The following is a 26161-nucleotide window of genomic DNA, read 5'->3' on the forward strand; positions in this document are numbered from 1 at the left end:
AGTGCTAGTCTCAGTGGTATCAATTCAGAGCATGAATACTTTTTTCTACATCTGTTGTGAATCCTTGAGAATAGAGCAATATAATTTATTATTTTTATGGTTCCCTATAATGGTATAGAAACTTAAAATAGCCACTATAATGAGTAAACCTCATACATCATAAAACCTTTATGTAATGAATGACAGCTAAGATTACATCCTTCCATATGATGACCACATTCTGCCCCCTCTCCCCAGACAGGGTTTCTCTGTATAGCCTTGGCTATCCTGAACTCGCTTTGTAGACAAGACTGTCCTTCAACTCACAGCAATCCACCTGCTTCTGTCTCCCTGAGCACTGGGATTAAAGGTGTGCGCCATCTTGCCCAGCTATGATGACCACATTTTAATATAACGCATTACATCACTACTAATATAAAGAGAGAGGAAATAAACTCCATGATATTAAAAACTCTTGCTTGGTGATATAGGAATTTAAGAGTTTCTGTTTTCCCTAAAGAGCCTTAAGACAAAAACAAGCTTCTTCATGTATGCACCATTGAAAGAATACCATATTAAATCAAAAAGGCAAAAGGGTTAAGTAGATGATACAAATAAGGAAAAGTCAAAAAGTTACTATTTGATTACAGGCAATGAGAAGAAATATGTATTTAATGAGATTTTGTGGGTCGTTAAACTCTTCGGTTAAAATCTAACTCTAAGTCTTGTACACTTATATGTTGTAGATTTTGACCATAAGTAACAGAATACTAAGAATCTTTTAGAAACAGGTGATTTGGATAATGAAGTAGGAAAATCATTCTTACTCAAGTAATTCAAGAATATACACAAAAATGTATTTCTTATTATTAATGCTGAGTATGTTCTTTTTTGTCTTTAAGATATTTTTAGATTTATTTATTTTTATATGTGTGCACGTGCACAGGCATGCTCTTACCCTAGAGTGGAGGGCAGAGGGGAACTAAGGGGGTCATTTCTTTTTCCCCCCATCTGAGGTCTGGGTCACTAGGCTTGGTGGCAAGCCCCTTTACCCACTGAGCCACTCTGCCAGCCCCTAAATAGTGTTTTTCAAACTGCGCATTCCAGACTATCAGTGAGCTCTTGAAAGAGAAATAATAAAAAATGCACACATTAACGTAAAATGTTATTCCTTGTTTTTTGCTTCTGTTATATCAGGAACCAAACCCAGAATTTCTCACACGTAAAGACTCTACTACTGAGCTACCCTTCCAAGTCCTATAAAAAATATTTTTAATCATAGGTTTGGGTCAAAAAAAAAAAAAAAAATCAGAAACTGCTATTTCATGAGTACCTTATCTACCCAGGATTCTGAGTTAAAGGGCCATAATTCTTTCAGTATACGCTTTCATTCTGCATCTTTGACAAAAGTTTAACTTTTAAAGTACCACCAGGAAACCTGACACTGACGATATATTATGTGTGAGCATACAGACAGACGACAGACAGACAGACACACATATACACTTCCAACAAGCCAGAATGAGGTGAAGTCATTTTACCCAGTTGGAATGCTTTGTTTTCTGACTGGTGCTGCAGAAGAGCTACAGCTGAAAACTCTAGGTCAGCCTGCCCCAGGGGTCTAGTCCACCATCTGCTCATGATGGGCTCACAGCAGGAACCTGGTGTAAGACCACATTCCGACTGGACGTGAGGCTCAGGTGCCTGAGCACGAAGGCAAATGCTGCCTTCACATCAACCTGCACATCATCCTGGCATGGTTCGTTTTAAGTGTAAGATAACGAATACTTGAGTACCGATCACATCTGAATGTCAGGAGCAAGAGAAAGACATACAACAGAACAGTGCAAGCCTTTCACTGTGACACGGCTTCCCACAACCACGCACATAGATTTTTATACATGTCTAGAATTTAAATACTCCAGAGTTATAATTTTCTTTTGCCATAAAAAAAAAAATAACAAACAAAATATGCTATGGAACTAAGTTGCCGGTGTCTAATAAACATGAAGTGGTGGCTGCTTTTTGAGACAAGGTCTCTCTGTGTAGGCCTAGCTATCCTGAAATTCACTATGTAGACCAGGCTGGCTTTCAACTTAAAGAGATCCACCTGCCTCTGCCTCAGAAATGCTGGGATGAGAGCCGTGTGCCACTACACCCACCTAAACAGTTTCAGTGAACCTCACCATCTCCCCTCTCTCCCAAACTGTACACTTACCTCGATGTCCTCAGGTATCTGTGAACTTCCTTGAAAATGATTTTTAAGGGCATTAAGAAATAGTTCAGATGGTATTGCCTTCCTGAGAACCAGCCCCAGCGGGTCTTAAATAGAGATGCAAGAAAGAATGGAAGGGGCGTGCATAATCATAAGGAAGGGGATGACATTCAAAGTGCATTATACACTCACATAGAAATCCCCGTAGCATGTAGTGGATAAACATACCATTGGAAAAATATAAAGAGAGAATAGAGCAAACACCATTTATGTAATAACACCATTAGCAACAGGCCCACCTCAATGATTAAGCTGCGCGACTCATTCTATAAAACTACAGCAGATGATTCTGATAGTCTTGTCACTCCCATCCCACGGACAACGTAAGCTATGGTTGAAGCTGTGTTTGAAAAACCATCACTACAATCAGCAGAAGGCCTCTTTAAAATCATCACTAACTAGGTCATCGGGCAACTGCTAAAATTTGAGAGTTGCAGAGTTCAGTAATGAAAGGCATTTATTCACAAGTAAACACCATGAAGATGTGACAACTGTGGGAAAGCAGAGGGCACAACCACACTGGTCATTGCAAAGGACAAAGTCACTAATGAAGAAAAGGTCCCACAGGAGAAGTGGACAGAACAGCAAAGGTGCATTTCCAGATAAACATCCATCTGCATCTCCTGTCTGATACCCTGGAGGGAAACAGGATGTAAACAAAGCAACAGAAATCTGCCATCTGCAGGACTCTTTAAAGCCCTTAATTTAGTAATGTTTATAGTGAGCCTAACAAGAGTTTATTTTTCTGCATCTTAAGTAATAATTTCTTACCAAGAGATCTAAAAATGAGTAATTCAAAAAAAATATTGAAAGAAGTAGTATTCCACACTATTGTAAGTCAATGATGAGATATTTACTCCACTTTCCAGGGGAAAGTAAAAAACAAACAAAAAAAAAGATATGTAGAAAACCTTTTTTAAGGTAAATCATTGATCATCAACATTACTATTGAAAATGCTAAAAACAGAGACAAATGGAAGCTGGAGAGACGGCTCAGCAGTTAAGAGCACTGGCTATTCTTCCAGAGGACCTGGGTTCAATTCCCAGCACCCACATGGCAACTCACAACTATCTGTAACTCCCGTTCCAGGGGGATCTGACACTCTCACACAGACATACAAGCAGTCAGAACAACAATGTACATAAAAAATAAAAACAAATCATTTAAAAAAAGAGAGACAAACACTTTAAATGATTAAAAACACAAGAAAGACTGGAAAAGTAGTTTCAGAATTTGTAGAGTTTCTTTGGCTTGAGATCCACAGAAGTTTGCCACTGACCTGTGTTTCTTTGGCTTGAGATCCACAGAAGTTTGCCACTGACCTGTGTTTCTGAACTATGAACCTTGAATACGTGGGCTAAAGGGTCATTTTTCAATGAAGAAAGAGTGGAACATCTGGATATCCACGTGTAGAAGCATCAATACCCTGCCACCTCTACAGGAACCAACCCCAAGTGGATCAACGACCTCAATGTGAGACCCAAAACCGCTGGAGGAAAAAGTAGGGCAAACATGGCAGCATACTGGCCTAGGCAAGAACTTTCCCAATAGGTCTATGGTCCCTCAAAAAATAATGCCAACAATCAACAACGGGACCTCATGACACTACAAAGCTTTTGTGAGCCACTATGTGGTTGCTGGGAATTGGACTCAGGACCTCTGCTTTTAACCTCTGAGCCATTTCTCCAGCACCACAAAGCTTTTGGACAGAAAAGAAAATCCAGTGAAATAACAGCCTCAAGATGAGAGAATGGGAGAAAAATCCTTGGTAGTTACACATAAGGCAGATGGTAAATATCTAGAATATGCAAAGAGCTCATAAAACTAACCTAGAAATGGAACAATCAAATCAGTACATAGACTAAAACAAACACTGCTTCTCAAAAGATTAATTAAAAACACTCAATAAAGGCTTGGAGAGACCGATCGATAGATACAACATTTGTTGCTGAGCACTGGGACTGGAGTTCAGGTCTCAAGCTGGGCAGGGATGGGACCAGCATTGGTGAGCTCCAGGACTTGCAAGACCAGACTTAATATAAAGTGATGAGTGATCAAGCAAGGCACTGAATGTCAGCCTCCAGCCTCTACATACATGTAGAACATGTGTATGCACACACCCCAAAACACATGGGCACCTACACACATGCAAACAAACATGCATACATGTGTGCCCAACATATACAAAAAAGAGAAAAACAGAAACAATGGGTAATAAATATACTTTTAAAAGTTTTGATTAGCTATAAAAGAAACACAAATCAAAACTACATTAAGATTCCATCTCCTAGTAAAAAAGGCAAACATTATTTAGAAAACAACAACAACAACAAAATGCTGGAATGGGCACAGACAAAAAGGAACACTCTATACACCATTGGTGGAGCCTCTCACAGAGTACTTGCACTATAATGCTCACCACGGCACCACTCACAACAGCTAAGTTACAGAATCAACCTAGGCGCCTAACACCAAGAGAATGAATTAAGAAAATATGGCACATGTACACAATGGAATTGTTTTCCACCCATAAGGAACAGTCATGCCACTTGTAGGAAAACAGATGCAACTGGAGATGGTCATATTACACGCACTAAGCCACACTCTGAAAGACAAATACCATGTTCTCTCTCACTTGTGGTTCCTGGGATTGTATATAGATAAGTCATGCATGCTACACAAAGCCAAATGACCTGGAGGAACAAAGGGAACTAACGAGACTGAGAAGAGAGGGCGGGAGAAGAAACGTACAATAGCCATTTGAGTATTTTTAAAAACCAAAATAAAATAACTTTATGCGGCCAAGAATCACTTGGAAAAAATGCGACAGCTGTATGTATCTACCAGGACAAGTGATCCCTGCCATTTTGAGAAGAGACAAGAACAAGTAAATATACTCTAAACACACTTGAGATTGTGGTTACAGCAACAAATTTACTACCATTAAGCTGAGGGGAGAAACCTACTTTAGACCACTTCATTAGCAGCACATGGGAGTACATGTGCTCAGTAGGTAAAGATATTTACTGCCTTGCCTGACTACCTGAGTGCCACCCACAAGAACCGTATGGTGAAAAAAAGGGAATGAAGCCCTGAAAGTTGTCCTCTGACCTCTACATGTGTGCTACGGTGCATACATATCCAAACACAAAATAACTATATGCAGTGTTTTGCAAAGCCTGACATGGTTTGTCTTTTGGCTTAACTCAAAGCCAGCTCATGTCTTTTCAGCCTCTACCATCCAATGCTTGCTGTAGTCTCATCACTGGTGTTACATCACCCTTAAGTTTCTCTTCCTTCTAATCTCTGCCATCATGGACCACACTGCATCTACAAGTATAATTTGAAACATATCATCACATTTCTTGACTTTAATGGTCCAATTTTAACTGTCCTTGACAACCCATCACAAAATCATGCCCAGGACCTCATTAGGTGATATCTTCCTGTTTCTTTGTGGCAACCACCCAATCTGTCCTTAAACTGTCACCACAGTTTTCACTTACTTTTTACTTGCTTTTCAACAGTCTTAGTTAGCATGGTGTCAAAGTCCTTTCATAACCTGAACTCCTCCCAGCATCCATATCTTGGCCACCTGCACAGACCCTTCTTGCTGGCTATGGCAATCTTCTGAGTTTCTTACTGCACTAGGTTTTCCCACCACTGTGATTTTTCTACACCCTCCTTCCACTGTTCGAGATGTCTTTCCATCTAGCTGAAGTGCACTGCGTTATAGATTCATCATTCCCTCTTGCTGCCCGTCCCCCGCGCGAAATACACACAACACGGTAATTGTTTTCCAACTGTCAGACACAGGAGTGGGAAAATGTATTCTTAGTAAGTCCTTATTATGGAGAAATGTAAGATAAAGAGGCTACAAATCATCTTCAGAAAGCTCATGTATTGAGTAGGAAAGTGATACAAGTTTAAAAATTATTTAATATGATTCATACCACCTTGGAGGTGTGTGTGTGCATGTGTGTGAAGTACAGAGGAAAGCTGCCACAGCTTCATAAACACCCCAGAAAATCCCCAAGGATCGTGACTTCTAAGCTGAGGGTATGTGATTAGATGTGTGTGCAAGGGTGCTTGCCCATGAGGGCACTTGTGAGGCCTGAGGCTGACATCTTCAACTGCTTTGCCATCTTCTCTTCTAACATACTATATATGTGTGTGCACTGGCACAGCACACACGTGCAGATCAGAGAGCTCTGAGGGAGTGGATTTCTCTCCTACCAGGTGAGCTCTGGGAACTAAACTCAGGTCACTAAGCTTAGCTGCAAACCCACTGAGCTACCTTGTCATACTTTCACCTAATTTTTAAGAGACAGGGTCTATTACTGAATCTGGAACAAGTGGTTGAGGCTGACGTTGAGGCTGGGAGTACAGCAGTGCACACAACGCCTGGCTTTTGGCAATTCGATCTCAGGCCTCATGTTTACACTGCAAGTACCTCACCCACTGAGCCATCCGACCAGCCTTCAGGTGAGGTTTTTTTAAGGATGATAATATATATTCTAAGTAGAAAAGAAGAGAGAGAAAAGTTCAACAGTGAGTATGTAAAATGCTGACGTGGGTAATTCGTTCTTTGACTGGATTGAGAAGTACCTAGGAGCCTAGAAAAGCCCATCTCTCTGTGTGTCTGGGAGGACATTTCCAGAAGACATGAACTGACCACGTGTGGTGCTCCCTACCGTCTAAGAAGGGGGAGGCCTAGGTAGAATAAAGGGGGGCGGGGGAAGAGTTGCTTTCTACAAGGTGGCCTGCTTTCTACCACACATTGCTGCTATCTTAATGTTTACTCTTACCATGGATCCAGAACCCAAACCCAAAACCTATGCAGTGAGACGTCTGCCACTGTGAGCCAAAACGTGCCCTTCCCTTATGCTGTTTAGGGCAGGGACGTTGTCGCAGTGATACAGAGACTGGCTAAGGCATGAGCAGAGACCCTAAACTTGGACCTGCCACACCTCACAGCAGATGACTCCGTCCCCAGCAGCTGGCCAGTGCGGGGACTGCAGCAAAATGGTGAGTGAAAAGGCAAGTGTTTACCCACACAACTCCTATTATCGATCAAGACGCAGGTAAAATGCCATTCCTCCTGTGACAATGACTCTTCACTTTGTGAGTTTTTAAAAAATCTTTTAAGTGTGAGTTGAACCGAGGTTTCTGTTCAGAGCTGTGTAAACAGTGCTGATAATGTAGGAGGCTCACACCTTCAGCCTCAACACTCGAATTTCTGTGAGTTCACGGTGAGCATGGTCAACGTAGTAAGCGACAGGTCAGACAGGGCTACACAGTAAAGACCCTATTCCCAAAAACAAAAACAAAAACAAACAAACAAACAACAAAACACTAAGCGGAAGGCTGGGAACGGGCCTCATGTGGCTAGACTGTTTGCCTATTATGCAGGAGGCCCTGAGTCTGATGCCCAGCACTGAATAAAGTGGTACGGTAGCAACAAGTTTATAATCCTGTGCAGATCTCTGTGAATTTAAGGCCAGCCTGGTCTACAAAGCAAAGTTCCAGAATAGTCGGGACTACACAGAAAATTCTCGTCTGGAAAAGCCAAAGCAAGAGAATAAACAAAGAAAACAAATGTCCAGAACAGAGCATGGAGACACACAGCTGTAGTCTCGGCACACTGGAGGCAGAGCAGAGAGACACATGGCTGTAGTCTCCGCACACTGGAGGCAGAGCAGAGAGACACATGGCTGTAGTCTCCGCACACTGGAGGCAGAGCAGAGAGACACACGGCTGTAGTCTCCGCACAGCACACTGGAGGCAGAGCAGAGAGACACACAGCTGTAGTCTCTGCACACTGGAGGCAGAGCAGAGAGACACACAGCTGTAGTCTCGGCACACTGGAGGCAGAGCAGAGAGACACACACAGCTGTAGTCTCGGCACACTGGAGGCAGAGCAGAGAGACACACGGCTGTAGTCTCCGCACACTGGAGGCAGAGCAGAGAGACACACGGCTGTAGTCTCCGCACACTGGAGGCAGAGCAGAGAGACACACACAGCTGTAGTCTCGGCACACTGGAGGCAGAGCAGAGAGACACACGGCTGTAGTCTCCGCACACTGGAGGCAGAGCAGAGAGACACACGGCTGTAGTCTCCGCACACTGGAGGCAGAGCAGAGAGAGACACACGGCTGTAGTCTCCGCACACTGGAGGCAGAGCAGAGAGACACACAGCTGTAGTCTCCGCACACTGGAGGCAGAGCAGAGAGACACACAGCTGTAGTCTCCGCACACTGGAGGCAGAGCAGAGAGACACACAGCTGTAGTCTCCGCACAGCACACTGGAGGCAGAGCAGAGAGACACACGGCTGTAGTCTCCGCACACTGGAGGCAGAGCAGAGAGACACACAGCTGTAGTCTCCGCACACTGGAGGCAGAGCAGAGAGACACACAGCTGTAGTCTCCGCACACTGGAGGCAGAGCAGAGAGACACACGGCTGTAGTCTCCGCACAGCACACTGGAGGCAGAGCAGAGAGAGACACACAGCTGTAGTCTCCGCACAGCACACTGGAGGCAGAGCAGAGAGACACACAGCTGTAGTCTCCGCACACTGGAGGCAGAGCAGAGAGACACATGGCTGTAGTCTCCGCACACTGGAGGCAGAGCAGAGAGACACATGGCTGTAGTCTCCGCACACTGGAGGCAGAGCAGAGAGACACATGGCTGTAGTCTCCGCACACTGGAGGCAGAGCAGAGAGACACATGGCTGTAGTCTCCGCACACTGGAGGCAGAGCAGAGAGACACACGGCTGTAGTCTCCGCACACTGGAGGCAGAGCAGAGAGACACATGGCTGTAGTCTCCGCACACTGGAGGCAGAGCAGAGAGACACACAGCTGTAGTCTCCGCACACTGGAGGCAGAGCAGAGAGACACACAGCTGTAGTCTCCGCACAGCACACTGGAGGCAGAGCAGAGAGACACACGGCTGTAGTCTCCGCACAGCACACTGGAGGCAGAGCAGAGAGACACACGGCTGTAGTCTCCGCACACTGCAGGCAGAGCATGGAGACACACAGCTGTAGTCTCTGCACACTGGAGGCAGAGCAGAGAGACACACGGCTGTAGTCTCCGCACACTGGAGGCAGAGCAGAGAGACACATGGCTGTAGTCTCCGCACACTGGAGGCAGAGCAGAGAGACACACAGCTGTAGTCTCCGCACACTGGAGGCAGAGCAGAGAGACACACAGCTGTAGTCTCCGCACAGCACACGGGAGGCAGAGCAGAGAGACACACGGCTGTAGTCTCCGCACAGCACACTGGAGGCAGAGCAGAGAGACACACGGCTGTAGTCTCCGCACACTGCAGGCAGAGCATGGAGACACACAGCTGTAGTCTCTGCACACTGGAGGCAGAGCAGAGAGACACACGGCTGTAGTCTCCGCACACTGGAGGCAGAGCAGAGAGACACATGGCTGTAGTCTCTGCACACTGGAGGCAGAGCAGAGAGACACACAGCTGTAGTCTCCGCACACTGCAGGCAGAGCAGAGAGACACACGGCTGTAGTCTCCGCACAGCACACTGGAGGCAGAGCAGAGAGACACACGGCTGTAGTCTCCGCACACTGGAGGCAGAGCAGAGAGACACACGGCTGTAGTCTCCGCACAGCACACTGGAGGCAGAGCAGAGAGACACACGGCTGTAGTCTCCGCACACTGGAGGCAGAGCAGAGAGACACACGGCTGTAGTCTCCGCACAGCACACTGGAGGCAGAGCAGAGAGACACACAGCTGTAGTCTCTGCACACTGGAGGCAGAGCAGAGAGACACACGGCTGTAGTCTCCGCACACTGGAGGCAGAGCAGAGAGAGACACACGGCTGTAGTCTCTGCACACTGGAGGCAGAGCAGAGAGACACACGGCTGTAGTCTCCGCACACTGGAGGCAGAGCAGAGAGACACACGGCTGTAGTCTCCGCACAGCACACTGGAGGCAGAGCAGAGAGACACACAGCTGTAGTCTCTGCACACTGGAGGCAGAGCAGAGAGACACACGGCTGTAGTCTCCGCACACTGGAGGCAGAGCAGAGAGACACACGGCTGTAGTCTCCGCACACTGGAGGCAGAGCAGAGAGACACATGGCTGTAGTCTCCGCACACTGGAGGCAGAGCAGAGAGACACACGGCTGTAGTCTCCGCACACTGGAGGCAGAGCATGGAGACACACGGCTGTAGTCTCCGCACAGCACACTGGAGGCAGAGCAGAGAGACACACGGCTGTAGTCTCCGCACACTGCAGGCAGAGCATGGAGACACACAGCTGTAGTCTCCGCACACTGGAGGCAGAGCAGAGAGACACACAGCTGTAGTCTCTGCACACTGGAGACTGAGGCAGGAAGATACGAGAATCTGAGGCCAGCCTGGGCTAGACACAAGTTCCAGGTCCGCAAACTTAAAATTCAGTGAGAACTGTTTCAATAAGCAATCATATTACTTACATTACCAACTACTGTATTGCGGTATTCAATTGATGGTATAGAAAAAGAACTGTATCCATGCCCTTAAGTCCAATTAAAGAAATGAAAAAGGCACAAAAAATAATGAATATATACTGGCACAAACTTAAATAAAGTCATATGTAAGTTGTTACAGGAAGGAGCAATAATAATCAAATAAATGAGCTGCCTTTATTGATTTCATTATAATTATGTAATTACTTCTCACTGAACTCGAAAAGAAATTATCTTCTATTTTAGAATTCTCTCATCACAATTTTTTCCCCAGTGCCTAGGGCCTTGCACATGCTAGCAAGTTCCTTAAGGATTCTGAAGCCAAGAACATTAGTGTCATAGAATTACCAGTCATTATCTCACATAGGGACTAAACTTTTTAGCTTACATTAGACTAATCAGGTCTTAGATCATATTTTTCAAATGCAAACATATGCAAAAATATTCTTAAAGCCTTCAGAAATCTGCAGAAAACTGCCTTACTTTTATACTGTCCTTCCCACATACACACAGCACAAAGAAAAGATAATCAGCCCATGACTAAGTTATTATGAGTCAAAGGAAAACACTCTGTTTGCTCCTTTAGTATAATGAAAAGATGTGGAACATTCAAGTATGGGAAGAGAAGAGTACAAGCATCTAAAATAAATTCACCTCAGAGAACACTGTGTGCTAAAATCTAGATTCTGGATCCATATGTTCCTACTTTAAAAAATTACCCAGCCTTTTGGAGCCTCATTTTAGGATTTAACAGTAAGTATTCAAAAGTAGGTCAGGATAATTTTCAGTAAAATCAATTACCGACTTTTGTATATAAAGTTGTCACTCTAATGGCATTCTTCCTTAGCAATTATTCTAAAACATCTATTGTGCCCCATAATCCATTTTCATATTTCAAGAGAAATGCATATGCTACTTGTCATAGTTAATGGTTTTTTTTTTCACTATTTAGCTTAATGGCAGTGCCCTGGTTATTTGTTTAGTCAAACGCTGTTCTGGATGTTTCCATGATGGTGGTGTTGGACGTCATTAACATTTAAATCGGTGGGTGGGCTTTGAGTAAGCCACATCTTCCCTCTACAATACAGGTATGCTGCATATTATCAACTGAAGACATAAAGTGAGACGAAGACAGCAACTGTCTTAGCAAGAAGGCCTTTTGCTGGTTGCTTTCAAACCTGGGCTGTTCCATGAGCTCCTTCTTGAGTCTCCAACCCTTGATCCACTCTGCCAACTCACATCTGCCAGCCTTCGTACCTGCAAGTCACTTCCTTTTCCCTTGTGAGGTCCTGGAGAAGGCATCACCTTTGTCCTTCCAACACGTATTTTTAAGTAAGAATGCAAATGTGCCACAGATATATTAGGAAAACCTTTATTTTAAAACAACATCCTAATGCTTCAACAGGAATAAGGGAGAAGGTGGTGATTCCTCACCACAGAACTTTGGCTAGGGAAAAAAAATATGCGTATTTATACATTTACCCAAGAGCTAGAAACAGGACAAATGAATAGAAACTACAAGGAAGAAGATTAATAAATAAAAATGTCAATAAAAAAATGTTTTTAAAGCCAAGCGTGGTGGCACAAAGAGGTGGGAGCGGGAAGATCAGGGGTTCAAGGCTAGTCTCTGCTATTCAGTGAGCACACACAAGAAACCCTGTCTCAAAAATAATATAAAAGGTGGTTTTTAGTATCCGGTTGTTGAAAACAAGTACAACCCCCTCATAAAAACACAGTGGTGAGGTGATAGTGAGAAAGCTACCATGATGGCTCATTCGTGCAATAGCTGGGACCCGGGTAACAGAGAGAGAGAAGTGACTCGCAGAAGTCATCCTTACACACACACACACACACACACACACACACACACACACACTCCGCCCCCCTCCCCGACACATTAGATTCAATGTAATTAAGCACTTTTAAATGACGCTTTTCATAAAGACTGACCATTTCCTAATGTGGAGACTTCCGGAAGCGATTATTAACAAGAGGCTAGGTTAGTAAGTTATCTTAAATCAATAAAACTAGGTAATACTGTGATGAAAAACCTTTGCTCATTGAGGACAGTGCCCAAACAAAAATGTGAGTATCTTAGGAAACACTAGAGGTTTTCTTTCCGTACTTTAACTGTGTTCTTTGTGCAGTGCTTTGACCTACGTCAGCCCAGGCAGCTCAGGTGTGAGGCTCGCACTCCGCCACGGTTACACCCGTGACCCCACACCCCAAGCTTCAGGACAACGCACATCTCCTACGTGCTCTTAGTGTTACTCATGGCTACACACGCCTCCTCCTGTCACTCTGATTTCTCACTCCTCTCTTTCTTTCTTTTTGAGTTCTTCCGTGCAGGCACACATAAATGGAGACCACAGGACAATCTCTGGTGTCGCTCACTGCATTCTACCCACAGGTTTACATTTGTTTGTTTGTAGGAGGGTCTCTTTCTGGCCTGGCGCTTGCCAAATAGTCTAGGTTGGCTAGCCAGCAAGCCCCAGGGGGAACTAGCCAGTCGCCACCTCCCAGTGCCAGGATTACAAGCAGGCTTTTTACTTGTTTGTTTGTTAATACTCAAATAAGGGAAATTATCTAGAAAAAAAAGTTTTACATAAATGATCTCTCTATGCAATTGGACCTTCACAGGTATACTTTTCTTACAATTTTCTTTAAATATGTCACCAAATTCTCATGTATTAAAAATGAGCCAAATCTTCCCTGTATTTCAAGAATTTGCTTTTGTATTTTCATTTTTATGGAACAGTAGTTAACAAATATATACTCATTAAACTTTCTTATCGTCTTTGATGATGAAATTTCACATTATTTTCTTCAAAAGCTTGTTTCAGTACTTACCTTTCTATTCCTCTAGTGTTGGTTACTTTTCTGTTGCTGTGATAAAAATACCATAGTCAAAGGCAACTTATGGAATAAAGTTTATTTGGCCTTCTGGTCCCGAAGGGAGGCAGGCATGGTGGCGGAAGCAAGACACTAATAGGTCACATCTTCAATTACTAGCATGACGAATAGTGTGTGACCTGGAAAAAAGCAATGAACTCTGCCACCCTGGCCCTGCCAGCAAGTCCTCACCACGTCCCTAGACAGCATCACCAACCCAGGACCAACTCTTCGACTGTGTGAGCCTGCGAGGGGCTCCACGGGAAGAGATAGCGTAAACCGCTTATGCAGGCACGTAAGTGTAATAGATATGTATGTTAACTGCTTCATTATAAAATCAAAACAGAAGTAATAACTACTTGAAATTTAGTTAGCTGCCCTTTCAAATGCCCAATGACCACATGTGACTTAATGTCTATTAGATTCTAAAGCAATGATCTGGAACCACATTATTAAAAAAAAAAAGGAGTTCATCACCAGGAGAACAAGGCCCTCTAAAACACCTGAGCAAAGCTCCTATGAGCTCACAGAGACTGAAGCAGCAAGCCCACGGCCTACACGGGCCTGCACCAGGTCCTCTGCACGTACACTAGAGCTTCCAGGTGGTCCGTAAGGGACTCCCGAGTGTGTGAACGGTGGGTCTCTGACTCTTGTGCCGTCTCTTGGGGCTCTTATCTTTTTCTGTTCACGTCTTGTCTTGTCCAACTCTGATGTGCTGCTATTTTGCCATGTTTGGTTGTTATCTTTTAGAAGCCGGCGATTCTCTGAGAGTCAGAAAGGAGTAGATCCGGATGGAAGAGGAGGCAGGGAGGAAGTGGGAGGAGGAGAAATTGTATCTAGATTATACTGTATGAGGAAAAGAGTCTATGGTTAATACAGGGGGGAAAAATATTGAAAAAAAAAAAAAAAAAGCAGTCCATGAGCCAAAAGCATTACTATGTGTAAGAGTCATTTAGAGTACAAGACAGTAAAAATTAGTTCATTCTGTGTCACACAAAGCAGCTATATCTAGTGTTGTATAGCATGATTAAAAAAGAAAACTCGAAGGCTGAAAAGTTGACATTTTTAATACATTGAACTAATTACAAAAGTCAGATTATTTTCAATTGTCACCCATTCTTTTACGATTATCCCCCTTTCATCTAATAGCAACATCTAGTAAGTGTGCCCCCATCAGAAACCAAACGTACTTCAATTCTAGCATTTCAGATGGCGAATTATAATTTTATACGTACCTATCAGTTTCCATTACCAAATAACCAGCTCCTAGCCTCTTAGGGAACAGTATTTATTTAGCTGTATTAAACAACTTACTGTGAGACTTGAAAACAGGGTCAGGGGGTCAGGGGGAAGGGCTATGTACTTCTATGCTTGCTTCATAAAAGTACAAAACGACCATGCCAAAATGTTCTAAATCTAACTTTAAAATATGTATTTAACATTGGACCATAGCACTGTAACACAAAATTAACCCATCTGTATTTGAATCACTTCCAAATATTATAATGGGTTCACCTACATTCAGTAAGCGGATTGCTTTTTATTCTAGACATGAATAATTAATGTGCAGGACCATGACATTCTGCACAGTGTTCTCTCCTGCTGCCCTGACAGCCCATAATAACTGGAATAAGAAAAGGGAAATAGACTGTCACTCTAAGTTAGCTTTCTTAAATCTCAAGAGACTTGCACATTGCTTTTCAAGTGGCAATGGATAAGATTAAATACTATTCTACTTCAAAAAAAATAAATCTAACTAAAGATCTTCCATATTAAAAGCCCAACACATCGATATTAGCTTGGCGATTTGCACTTGAACCTTAGGTTACTAAAAACGTGAGCTACTCAATGGTGGCTGTGGAGGCTCCCTGTCTCATGACATGAGGCCAGGCCTCTCTTTTTTTAATCGCATTATTTGTGTATATATTATGGCTTCCAGTTTAGTCTTTATAGGTTACCTGAGTGTGTAAATGAGTGGGTCTGTTTCTTGTGCTTTCTTTCTCTTGAGCTCATTTCCTTCTGTTTGTTCTGTCCAATTCTGATCTAGTTGTGTTGTATTATAATTTAGTGCTATCCCATAGAAGCCTGTTTGTTTTTTAATGAAAGAAAGGGGTGAGGGGAGGCAGAAGGAGCAGGGAGAAGTCCAGGAAGGGGAAATCTTAATCAGGATACATTATGTGAGAAAGGAATAATCTGTTTTTAATAAAAGGAAGCATGGAGATATTCATATCTTTTCAGTAAAGGCTGACTTATGATGACAGAGTAAAATGACCACATCCTCAGAGTTAAGAATAAGACACATGTCTGGCTAAACACAACAGCTGAGGCCTGTGATCCGTCCGGCACATGGCCGGAAAAGACAGTAGGATTAAAAGGTCATTCTTGGCTAAAAGGCAAGTTCGAGGCTAACCCTGGGTAGAAGAATCCTATCTCAAGATAAAGGAGGGAAAAGAGTGAGAAATAATCATGCTTTGGGCCTTAGCAGTTTTCATCAAGATCTTATTTTACATCCCCCAGCAAAATAAAATTTATCTTTTTTTTTTTTTTGGGGGGGGGGGTTGTTGTTGTTTTTCTTTTTGGTTTTTCCAGAGAGGGTTTCTCTTGTAGTTCTGGCTGTCCTGGACTCACTTTGTGGACCAGGCTGGCCTCTGCCTCCTGAGTACTGGGATTAAAGGTGTGGGCCACCATGCCCAGCTTAATAAAATTCTAACTTATATTGTTAAAAAGATATGTCCCTGAGCTGGGCATGGTGCTGCAGGCAGAAGTAGGCTTTGTTTCTGGCTCATGCATCTACCAGATAAACCCACACTGAGGAAGTGTGTCCCTGCAACTCTTCATTTGGGTCCTTCGTGTTTCGAGGTAATCGTTCCTCCCTTTGACTCCTTGGCTTTCTGAGAGGAGGACTGGGCACACACGCTAGCCTCCCTCCAGCTCAGTCTCCCTGCCTGATCCCTGCCTTCCAGGACCGCAGTCTCTGCTGCCATTCCCAACTCCAAAGTGCATTTCTTACTTGGCTTCTCCTTCAAATGCTTCCGTTATTCTCCCATTTCAATAGTTCTACAGTTGGTAATAATATCCATATACCTTTATAACTCAGGAAAATTAAAATCACAGTAAATAAGGAACAAGGAAAAGACAGTGATTTTGTTCTTACTGACTTAGCATGAAATGTACGATTCTGATGAGACATCCATTTCCTTTAGTTTTATTTAATGAAAAAAAAAAAAAAAACCTAATGCTTTGTATTAATTAAGGCTCAGATAAAATTTTTCCAAAAGGGAATAGTTTATTTTAAGTACCAATTTTTCTAGCTTGATTAAAGTCCTTTTAAGGGAAAATGTTATAAACATTAAATAATTTTGTATTAATCTGTGATTTCTATTCATATTTATTAATCCTTAAAATACCAAAACTCACATGACATTACAAATTCATTATGAAAACCTACATAAAATTACATTTTTTAAAGCATGACAAACTTATAACCAATAGTGTTGAATATAAAGTAATCTAGTCTTAATTCATAGTCGGAGATATATTTTCAAGGCTCATGCATGAGTACAGACAGTTATGAAAATGTTTTTAACTTGGACATTTAGATGCTGGAGAATTTAAATTTTATCACATTATTTGTGGGTGTGCATGCATGTGTGTGTGCATGCATGTGCACACTCCAGCATGGGTGTGGAAGTCACAGAAATATCTGCTGAAGTTGATTCTCTCCCTCAGCCACACAGTCCTGGAGATGACACCGCAGACACCAGGCTTGGCAGCAAGCACTCTTACCTGCTGAGTCACCTCAGCAGCCTTTGAACAGATTTTTCTCATAATAAAAGTAATCCTTTATTTAATGCAGTTCCAAAGACTTTGGTATGTACATATTACAACTTGGAGAAATTTCCTATGTTTGCCAGGCTAAATAATTTAAAAGGCTTAATTATTTTGTACCTATTTAAATCAGCCTTGTTTTTTGTTTTTGTTTTTTTAAATAAAAACGCAGAAATGATCTGAACCTCACCATACATCAAGTATAAATGTTCTACTTCCTTTCCCATAGACAGTGGAAGAGAAGCAGAGAAGACACTAGATAGGACAGGGTGTGGGGAGGGAGCTGGGGGGGGGGCGTTCAGATGTGGGCAGAGTGGGGAGGGGAGGTTTGAGGGCCTGGAGAGAAAAGGGAAACCAAAGGCGGGGCATCACTGAGACAAGCTAAGACCTGCAACAGGGAAGATATGGGGATGTCTCTAGCTGAGCCTCCTAGCAGTGGAGGACACAAGACTAAGGAGGTCACCTTCTAGCCAGGTAGGACCTATAATGGTGGGAGAGGAACACCAATCCACCTACTAAACCTTCTAAATAAAATTTCCCCTGCCTACAAGATGTGCAGAGATAAAGATGAGTAGATGCTGAGATTGGAATGACCAACCAATGCCTGGCCCAACCTGAGACCCTCCCCAATGGGAGAGAGGCCAAGCCCTGAAACCATCAAACATACTCTGCTTTTGTTTCTAGACAAGAGCCTAAGTTAATGGTTCTGAGAGGCTCCACCCAGGAGCTGATCAAGTCAGATGCTGAGGCTCCCAGCCAAGCATTAGGCAGGGCTGGGGGGGGGGGGGGTCCTGTGGAAGAGTGAGAGGAAAGGATAGAAAGACCTGCAGGGGACAAGAATGCTGCAGGAATACCCACAGAGTCAACTAACCTAGACCCCTGGGGGCTCACAGAGGCAGAAGCACAACTAATGGGCATGCATGGACTGGACCTAGGCCCCCTACACATAGGTACCTAATGGGCAGTGTGATCTTCATGTGGGTCCCCTACTAAGCTGAGTGGGTGCCATGGACATGGATTCTGTTGCCTGCTTTCGATCACTTCCCCCCTAATGGCCTCAGTGGACAAGGAGGAGCTCAGTTCTGATGAGACTTGATGTGCTGGGATGGGTTGTTGGGAAGGGTTTTGCCTTTTCTGAGGATAAAGGGGGGGGGGGGGGGGGGGGTTAGAAGAGGATGGGGAAGGAGGGACCAGGGGAGTAGTCTACGATGAGGATGTAAAATGAATATATAAATTACAAATAAACTAAAAAAAAAAATTATCCTATTGTTACTGCTACCCAACAATACTTTTATTAGCTTGAAATAATAAACACAGCAGAGTTTTACTATTTTTAATAGTAACTGATTTGGCTAAGAAAGGGCTTAGTGTTTAAAACAGCTGATTTTTTTTTTAAACCTTTCTCTACTGAAAATGATTTTTTTATTAAAGGAATTTTATGTAAAATCAAGGTGTTACATGTAATGCAGAAGCACTAGTAAAGACTGCTTTTAATATTAGAAACTAAAATACAGCACAGCCACCTCCTTCAGTTTTATGGGAAAGAAGCAAGAATGTCATTTTGTGGAATTCTGGCTGAAACTTCCAAAGAAAATATAATTTAAAGAGTAGGAGGAAAACTCCTGGTGCTTTGAGAGAGCTTTGTCTTAATTAAGGTTTCTATTGCTCTACTGATTAAAACACCACCACAAGCAAAAGCAACTTCAGGAGGAAACAGTTCCCTATCCGGACAACATCAAAGGAAGTCAGAATAGACACTCAAGGCAGGAACGTGGAGGCAGGACCTGAAGCAGAGGCCATAGAGGAGGGCTACTCACTGGCTTCACTCCCCAGCGCCTGCTAAGCCTACTCTAGGACAGCACCTAGGTCTACCAGGCCAGGGATGGCACTCCTCACAGTGAGTTGGCTTACATTGATCATCAATCAAGAAAATGTGCCCACAGGGCAAGCTGGTGGGAGCATTTTCTCCATGGAGATTACATTTTCCAAAGCTGAGTTCAGTTTGTGTCAAGCTGACACAAAACTAGCCAGCCCAGATATAAGCAGTAAAAATACACAAATGTGCTCACATTCCCAACCTGTTGCAACCTGTTGCTATGTGGGTTTCTGCCCCACCTCAGGTCTTTGTCAACAAAAAGACATCACCAGATGAAGCACCCTGACTTTAGAACCCCTAAACTCTGAACGAAAATAAATGCCTTTGGTTTAAAACAGCCTGTCTCAGGTATCCCATTATGGTAATTAAAAACTAACTAAAGCATTGTGTTTCGCCCAAATTTTCATGGTTTGAAACTTAATCTGCCACATGACAGTGTTGCCTTTGGGAAAGCTATTAAATCACAAAGAACCAGTTGCAGTGACTCATTACTGTAATCTCCTTGCAGAGCTCTCCAGCTGTCAGGAGGCTGAGGCCAGAAGGGCGCCTCTGGCATCTGAGGCCAGCCTGGGCTACAATGTAACACTGTGTCTGAGATTTTAAAAAGAAAAACATAAAACAAAGCCACAAGGCTTATCCTTCATGAGTGGATTAACGCCATCTTCAGGGAGTTGCTCATCTTCTTGCTCTGGGTCACATGTCTCCCATCACGTGAGTGCCAAGGTAGTGTCCATATCTGCTGGTACCTGGGTTCTGGGTTTACTTGATTCCCGCCTTCACAACAATGTGAAGAGCTGGGTGGTGGAGGGACATTGTTCTTTCAGGGTGGAAATCATGAACAGGCAAAGGTTAGAGCTCCTTCAGTGTTGGCTCCCAGTACTCGTCAGCGGCAGAGGCTTAAAGGCCAAGTTTTCATACTTCAGCTTCTCATGGTGTTTATGGCTCCAAGCTTTCATAGGCACAGACTTGCTGCTCTAAGCTGTTCAAGTTAGAGGGAGTTCCAGGCTTTCAGAGCACTTCATTTGCACCAGTCAGTCAGTATTGCAACTTCCAGGCTTCAGGTGTTGGTTCTCTCAGCCCTTAACTCTTCACAGGCCTCTAGACTTTTCCAACAACTGTAGCTTAGTCTTGACTCCTATAAAAAGGTTTTTTTTTTTTCATACAATATATTTTGACCATATATTTCCCTTCCCAACTCCTTCTCTTTATCCTTCATACTTGCTAAAATAGTAAAAACAATCACAACAGAAGACAGAAGAAATGCCAAACAAAAAGAAACACACACACACACACACACACACCTGAAATTCATTTTGTGTAGGTCCTGGGCACAGAGTAGTTGACCTGTAGAGTGACTGATTTCCCCTTTGTCAGTGGGTATCAATTACAAACAGTTCCCTGGTTAGGGGTGGGATACTCTGTCTCACTTTGCCCTCTTAGTGCTAGAATCCACTTCGCTTGACCCTATGCAGGTTCTGTGCGTGCTGCCGTAGTCTCTGTGAGCTGATCTGTGCACTGGTTCTGCTGGGTCTGGAAGGCACTGTCTCCTTGTAGTCATACACCACCCGTCTGTAGCTCTTAGAATTCAATCTTTCCACCTCCTCTGTGGAATAGGCCCCTGAGCCTTGAAGGACGGATTTGAAGAGGAAATCTCATTTAGGAATGAGTCCTCCTTCTTACTCTCTGCAGATTATCCAATCGTGGGCTTCCGTGTTCAGTCCCATCTGCTGCCAGAAGCTCCTCTGATGAAGGACGAGCGATGCAATGATCTATGCGTGTAGCAGTTAGGCATTTTATTGCTGTGTTCCTTTAGCAGGATAACAGCAGCAGGCTTTGCCCTATACCCATGTCCTATCCAGTTTTAGATTGTTGGCCACTTTAGCATTTTTAGGTATGGGTCCCATCTCATGAGGTGGGTCTTAATTCCAATTTAAAAACTGGTTACTCCCATGGCATGGGCGCCACTACTGCACCAGAGTATCTCGCTCGCAGGCTGGTGTTGTTAAGTCTTGATTGACTCTGTGCCATCAGTTCCGTGGCCTCTTCCCATCTTAGTCCTTCAGTCTCGACTTCCAGCTTCTCTCGAGAGCTCTTCAGTAGGGTCTTTGCTGTTGAGTGAGCCAGAGTTTCAGCCCCACAAGTCACTGCTTTGTAGATGCCGCTGCTTCTGGACTGGGTCTGGGCTCAGGGGTTTTTATCAGCTTCCAGGGATGTTAGCTTTAACAGCTCAGCCTGCTTGATCCATGATACGGATTACAAGTGATCAATAAAAGATCACTTGGCATAAGCCTTGGTTGTGGCCTGTGCTGAAGTACAAGGAAAGCTAAGGAAGAGCGCACTAAAGAGAAGCCTCCAAGGCTCACTCAAGGGGAGTGACAAACAGTTGCTTATGTGACCAGCAGAGGCACATACTCTGCTTGTATGCAACTTCTAGTTCTATCACAAGCCACACACATGTACTAGTCAGAAGCTTCAAACGAACACAGACTCCCTTCTGTCAATCACAAACTTTCTCCTGAATCACCAAGGGAAATTTACCCAATATGGATGAAATGAAAATAGGTGAAAGATTGGTGGGGCTACCCAGAGCAAGTGCAGGCAAGGTCAGTCAGTTTACTGGTGTTTGTCAGGGCTGAACTGAATCCTCTCATAGCCTCGGTAAACTATCTGGAACAGTTGTGACTGGACCAATGTCTTCTAAAGCACAGGTCACAGCGTCAGATGTAGCCACTGTTCATTGCCTTGCCAGATACAGCAAAGCCTCCTTGGAATAAGTACTCAAAGCATCCTGACTGCTTGTCAAAGAAGAGGCTGCTTGGTTGAGATTTCTTCTCTCAGTTCAAGAGCACAAGGAAAAAAAGCAGCCACCCATCAAAGTGACAATCTCTAACAGCTTAGTTTCTTCAATATCCTTCAGTGCTTATAGTAAAGATTCATCATGATCGTCTCAGCTACTTTTCTATTGCTACAAAGACATAATGACCAAGGCAACTTACAGAAAGATTTATTTAGAGCTTACAGATTCACAGGGCAAGTCTATGACCATTATGGTAGGGAGCATGGTAGCAAACAGACAGGCATGTCACTGGAGCAGTACCTGAGAGCTTACATCTTATCCACAAGCCTGCCTGCTATCTATCTATCTATCTATCTATCTATCTATCTATCTATCCATCCATCCATCCATCCATCCATCGAAAGAGAGCCTGGTGTGGGTTTGTGAAACCTCAAAGCTACCCAAAGGTGACACACCTCTTCCAACGAGGCCACACCTACTCTTTCTTCCTAAACAGTTCCACCAACTAGGGAGCAAACATTCAAATATGTAAGTGCCATGAGTCTTCTTGGCCCAGGTCAGAAGGTCATTGCTGACAAGGCACCAGAGAGGTGATAAGGAATAGTCCAGAGGAGGGAGTCAGGCAGGATGGTCAGGAGAATCTCATAGCTCTCTGACTAGCAATCAGGCCGCCTGTGGTGCTGACTGACTACTAATCAGGTGCTAGTTTCACAGAACAAAGAGAGACTAATGATTATCCAAGAAAAACAGATTATATGTTTGATTTTTTCCTTACATGTCCAGGATTACAAGTTGAGTTACAATCAGAAAATACAAACAGAACAGATGATGATGATAATGATGATTCCAATAACCCCAATTTTAAATATCCAAACAATGTCTCCTCCAAAGCAAACACATTTATTACATGACCGTCTGCTTTTAAGCTGGCAGTGTTTGTAGCTTAAGGGGACAAACAGAAAATATCTGAACCAGTCTTTTTATGAATAGCCCATAGTAATATATACCTTCTTTTATTATATGTTTATAGCATATGCTATATGCTATAAAGTAAGGAAAGTTTATTTTAGTCAATATATCTTATTTACTGAGTTCTATTCCTCCAGGGGCATACCCTGTACAATTTCAGAGAGCTCTAAGCCTATAATAAGAGACCTTGAATCTTTAACCTATTCTCCGGGCCAGTCAGAATTTGTTAACTGTTTCTGTCTACCCAGCACTAATTATGATGTTTGAGTTTGCTCAGGAGTAGATACCTTAAGAAGATTCCTGGAGTAACGGCCTCATCTAGCTATGTGCTGATCTGTGCTTAATAATCTCCAGGGCAGAAGGGAGACTTCCAAATAGTGGCCAGATAAAGGTAACCTGGGGATTTTCCTAAAAAGACTCAGACATAATTTTTTTCAGGAAAAGACAGAAAATGAATCATAATGCAAAAAGTCCAAGAATACAACACTCAGAGACCAAAATCCAAAAGTTAGAGAACGAAAGGCAGTGAGTGCGGCAATCCGCCCAGCTTTGCTGGAACTGTATCTTGCAGCTGTGCTGCCTTCATGACTCGCTGTCTCCAGTGGATACGGCTGTGTCACATGAGCCTGTGGCAGCCATGCCCATCCAAATCACCACGATGACAACATTTTACACTTAGTGACTTATTTTATTATGTGTGCCTGAACGTATATGCGTGTAGGTGTCTGCAGAGTCCAGAACAGGGTATCAGATCTTCTGGACCTGGAATCACGAGCAGTTGTACGTCACTTGATGTGGGTGCTTCCAAGAGCAGTACAGTCACTTAACCCTGGGACATCTCCCCAACCCAAGCATTAACATCTACTTCACAGCAGTTAACTCCGAGGCAAAAACCCTTGTGAGGATTGGGTTCCTCTGATCTTTCTGAGTGAGAAAATAAATATCTGTTGTTTATAAAGTTCCCTCAGAGCAGAGCAAACCGACACTCTAAGCGGGTACATACTTTGTATGTGTCAAGTGTAAGTCCTAAGACCTCTAGGATGTCTGAGATTGTAGACAGCATGAAATGGCGCATGTGCACGCGCGTGCACGCACACACGCACACGCGCACACACACACACACGCACAGCTTCTCCTGGGTATATACAAATGGCTAACTAGCATTATGACTTTTGCATGTTGGAGCCATTATTAATATACAGGCCATCCTAACACAAGCTGTGACATGCCACAACAGCCATTCTGATACAGTACATAATTTATATGAAAATGTATGTAATTAATATATAATACATGCTAGTTTCCCCTAAAGGTGAAGCTTAGCTTATAAGAGATTAGCAATAGCAATAATAAAACAGAATAATTAAGGCAAAAGATACGTGAACACGCTCTTGTTCTTTCACAATCTCTAGCTGTTCTATACTCATGTCTTTCTTGTGATGACGTGGGATGATAAACTGCCTACATAACAAGATAAAGCAAGGCTTAACACTGTCTTGCACAATACACTGTCATGCTAGACCCTGCTGTGAAGACTGAAGTCTGGCATTGCCAGAAAGCCCCTGAGCTTGGAGCTGGGTTCCTTCCTCTCCATTTGATCAGGGGAAAACCCAGATGTCCTAAAGAGTGTCACAGATCCCTCAGGAAGACTACAGGCCCAACCCTTTCTTGATAAGAAACCCCTTCAGTGTACCTCTGGGGATTCCTGGAAATGCCCTGCCCATGCTAATGAGCTGTCTTAGTACCTTAGCTTTCAACCAATGACTTTTATCTATACCTTTAACTGTAACTGGCGTTCTTCCCCTCCATACCCACAGGATAATTAAGCACTGTATTCCCCTTATGGTAGGGCTGTGCTACTGTCCTAGCCCCAGCCAATCAAACACATTCACCTCCAAAACCCCTCCCACTGCCCAAGGTTTATAGTGTCCTTGATTGACAAAATAAATGCTCTTTCCATTCCTCCACCATGACAGTCTGAGACTCATCATTTATTCTGGAGAAGGAAGGGCTCCCCTCCTCACTGAAGGACTTGCCTCTGGATCCACAGGCTTGACTGCCGGGCAGGCAACCATAGCTGCTTCCATCACCACTGAAGCCTGCATGACTGCGGCAAGCTCAGTGCCCATCTGCAGGAACAGGAAGCAGAGACTGGACCTGCATTCAGGCAGTGAACCAACCAGGCATGGGCATCCACCCACACCCTCTGCCCTTAGCACGGCAGGTGAAACAGAAGCGCTATCACACCGCAGTGTCACCCACTGTTGGCTTTGCAACTTCCGAGTTTCTCCTGCCGTCTGGAATCTCATTAAAAAGCGCTAACTGTAACAGTGAAAACTCTTCTCCACACCCCCCGGTGAGATGAGGAGTCCTGTGCAGGGACCTCACTCTGCGTGTTTTATCTGTTCCTGAGGGAAGCAGAACCTGTAACACCGAGGTCCCATCTGTTCCTGCCCATAGGCCAGCAACAGTCTGATCGGCCAGCGAAAAAAACATGTATTTCTGGTGCTGCGCTTGGTGGCAGCCCGGCAGCGGTGTGACAACGCAGGCTGACACTGTCATCTGTTAGAACACAGTTCCTGTTCATGTCTCTACCTACAGCTTTAATGGCATTTCTATTTTTGATCATGTACCGTTCGTTCTCTAGCTTAGTCTGAGGTACAACTAGCTTAAGTTTTTTCCTCTCCATAGTTTTATGGACGAAAAATGTTTGTTTTTATCACAGGCCTTCGCAACAGCAGCATACAAATTTTCCTTTCCTTATTTAGTGAGAACCCTTCCCTTTCCCACCTGAAGAAGGTACTTTGTGGGCTCCCCCTCAGCACAACCAGATGGCAGTAATGCCCGCCCCCAACTTTTGAGATGGGGCCATTATTAAGCACTATAAGGGTCACATGAGTACAAGTAATAGTACCGGTGTCAACGTTAGAGACAAGCTGATCTGACACACAGCATGGAAAGCTGAGACAGCTACTAAGGGACACACAGGCCAGAATCACCACATGGGTGGTTCGTGTGCCAGGAGGCACAGTGGAAAACTTCATGATGCTAATATAAACGGTATGCATTCT

At 43.8% G+C, this 26161-nt stretch overlaps 1 protein-coding gene across 4 annotated transcripts in view; it reads right to left on the reverse strand.

The window, feature by feature from the left end:
- The window catches only part of Rap1gds1 (Rap1 GTPase-GDP dissociation stimulator 1), a 138423-nt gene that overhangs the window by 78886 nt on the left and 33376 nt on the right, over nt 1-26161 (reverse strand). The window lies entirely within an intron of this gene.

This window comes from Acomys russatus, chromosome 23, assembly GCF_903995435.1.
Source record: "Acomys russatus chromosome 23, mAcoRus1.1, whole genome shotgun sequence".
Classification (NCBI taxonomy): Eukaryota; Metazoa; Chordata; class Mammalia; order Rodentia; family Muridae; genus Acomys; species Acomys russatus.